Here is a 2,789-nt window from a genome sequence, read left to right on the forward strand (position 1 = left end):
GGCGCGTGGTTCGCCGGGAGGCGGCGGGCGGACGTGTCCGGCCCGGTCCGGATGCGTCCGTTGGCGGCGGGGAGGAATTGTCTAGGGTTTCGTCCGAAAATTGGATGGGGAGGACATATTTATAGGTAGGAGGAGCTAGGAGGCTCCAAATGGAGTGAGGTTTTCGCCCACACGATCGTGATCCGACGACGGAGAGCATGGAAGTGACTTTGATGGGTTATTGGGCTGTTTTGGAGGGGTGTTGGGCTGCAACCCAAAAGAGGCCTTTGCAGTTAAGCGGTTAACCGTTGGAGTATCAAACGACCTCCAAATGACACGAAACTTGACAGGTGGTCTAACGGTGGTGTACCAAGTCCACTTGGCAAGCCTCGGTCCATTCCGAGAACGTTTTAACACCCGCACACGAAAAGAGACAAGAGGGGTGCGCCGGTGCACGTGGGAGTGTCGGATTGCAAAACGGACAACGGGGAAAATGCTCGGATGCATGAGACGAACACGTATGCAAATGAGATGCACATGATGACATGATATGAGATGCATGACATGAACAAAATGCAAAATGAAAGACAAAACCCAACCACGAAGGGAATACCATAGCACATAGCCGAAAATGGCAAGACTTGGAGTTACAAATATGGGAAGTTACATCCGGGGTGTTACATATATGGTGAAGAAGATCTAAAGCAAATGGGCTTCAAGGAAGACTTTGACTGGTCTGCTCCTCCACCAAAGAAATTCAAGAGGGTCAAGGTTCCTTCCGTGGTGGCCAGCTCATATTCTTCATCACGCGCCACGGACGAGTATGAAGACTTGGACGACACTACAGCAGGCCCTACATCGACTCAACCCTGACAACGTTGGCACTCCTCCATCTTCATGATATTCTTTAGGGGCGTTAGTCCTCAGTTTCAACCCTTTTGGTCATTCAATGACAAAGGGGGAGAAATTTGAGTTAGTCTTCAAGAGGGTCTATCTTATATGGGCGTTTTTGCTAAGTTACAACTCTCATTCTTCTGATGACTTTGCTGGATCGAGTTGTAATCTTAAACTCTATGGTGACCTGATACTTTTGTTGTGTTCTTCTGCATGCTTATTCCTCATTAATGTTAATGCACGCATGCTGAATTACATCAGTCACCATATTTCATCATGCATTTCAAATTCTTCATACTATATATCAAATGCGTGTATGAGTTGCAAGATATAGGGGGAGATCTCCATGATTATACTATTCAAGTGTGCATTGCTTCAAAAGCAAATTCCTCACTATGCACATCTTCAGGGGGAGTTCTTCTATATCTTGCAATCAAATTCCTCAATATCAGTATTTACACTTCACATGTTTATCCCCGTTGAAAACTTAACCTATATTGTCATCAATCACCAAAAAGGGGTAGATTGTAAGTGCATCTAGTGCCCCTTAGTGATTTTGGTGTATTGAAGACTTATAGGTTAAGGGACTGATGCGTTTGTGAGTGTACACAGGTCTATAAGTCTATGAGGAGTTTGATATTTACAAAGAAAGTCGACCCCTAAAAATGAAGTTCTTCGACTAAAGACTTTGTATATCTGAAGACTTTGAAAGTGAAGAAATTGGTGTGACCTTGAAGACTTGGTATTCATTCGAGGAACAAGAAGCGTGAAGACTTTTGTTTTCGTAGTTTCATTTTCTCTTTCTTGATTCATAGGAAACACCGTACTATTAAAGGGGATCGAGGAAATACTAAGGAAAAATTTCCATGTGATGCTTAACTCAAAATCCTACACCTACCAATCCCTTCGAGTGAAGCCATTGGAAATCTCATACAGTTTAGTCATATTCTTCAGTGACAGAGATGAAGTTCTTCTGGTCTCTAACGAATTTGTTCTGACTAAGGAGTTAGGAATTCACCAGTGTGAATTGCCTACACAGTGAGGAACATGATAGCCCTGAGGATTTTGATAGTCAAAATTCCGACCGTTGCTGTGCTATGCGCCAGCGGTTCCAAAATATCTACCCACCTAACGGTCATATCAGACAAGGGCATTTATGTCTTATCATGTCAGGCTGCTCCCTAGGCTATAAATAGCCGCCCCCCTCAACCACTAGCTGGTTGGCTGCTCTGAGAGAAACTGACACTTGTCAATTGAGAGCATCCCATCCTCCGAGGACTTTGAGCGAAAATCATCAAGTGAGGAAAACCCAAACCCAACACACCTACAACCCAAAGTGATTGAGCATCACTGAAGAGATTGATCCTGTGTGGATCCGACGCTTGTTACCTTTGAAGACTGTGCTTCTTCCAGACGGTTAGGCGTCAAGGTCTAGAGCATCCAAGAGGAATTGTGGATCGCCGAGTGACCGAGTTTTTGAAGGTTCGGAAGTCACCTGAAGACTTACCATGAGTGATTGGGCGAGGTCTGTGTGACCTTAGCTCAAGGAGAATACGGTGAGGACTGTGTGTCCGGGACTGGGTGTCCTCGAGTTTAAATACTCGGCAATCTCAAAACCCGCAAGATCAAGACTATTTAAGCTTATGGGTAGGAAGTGGTAATGACGTGGAGTTGCAGCAAGCACTAAGCAAATATGGTGGCTAACATACGCAAATAAGAGCGAGAAGAGAAGCAACGGAACGGTCGAGATGCTAGAAGTGATCAAGAAGTGATCCTGAAACTACTTACGCACAATCATAACATGAAGACCGTGTTCACTTCCCGGACTCCGCCGAAAAGAGACCATGACGGCTACACACGCGGTTGATGCATTTTAATTAAGTCAAGTGTCAAGTTCTCTACAACCGGATATTAAC

Source organism: Triticum aestivum, chromosome 6B (genome assembly GCF_018294505.1).
Source record: "Triticum aestivum cultivar Chinese Spring chromosome 6B, IWGSC CS RefSeq v2.1, whole genome shotgun sequence".
Lineage (NCBI taxonomy): Eukaryota > Viridiplantae > Streptophyta > Magnoliopsida > Poales > Poaceae > Triticum > Triticum aestivum.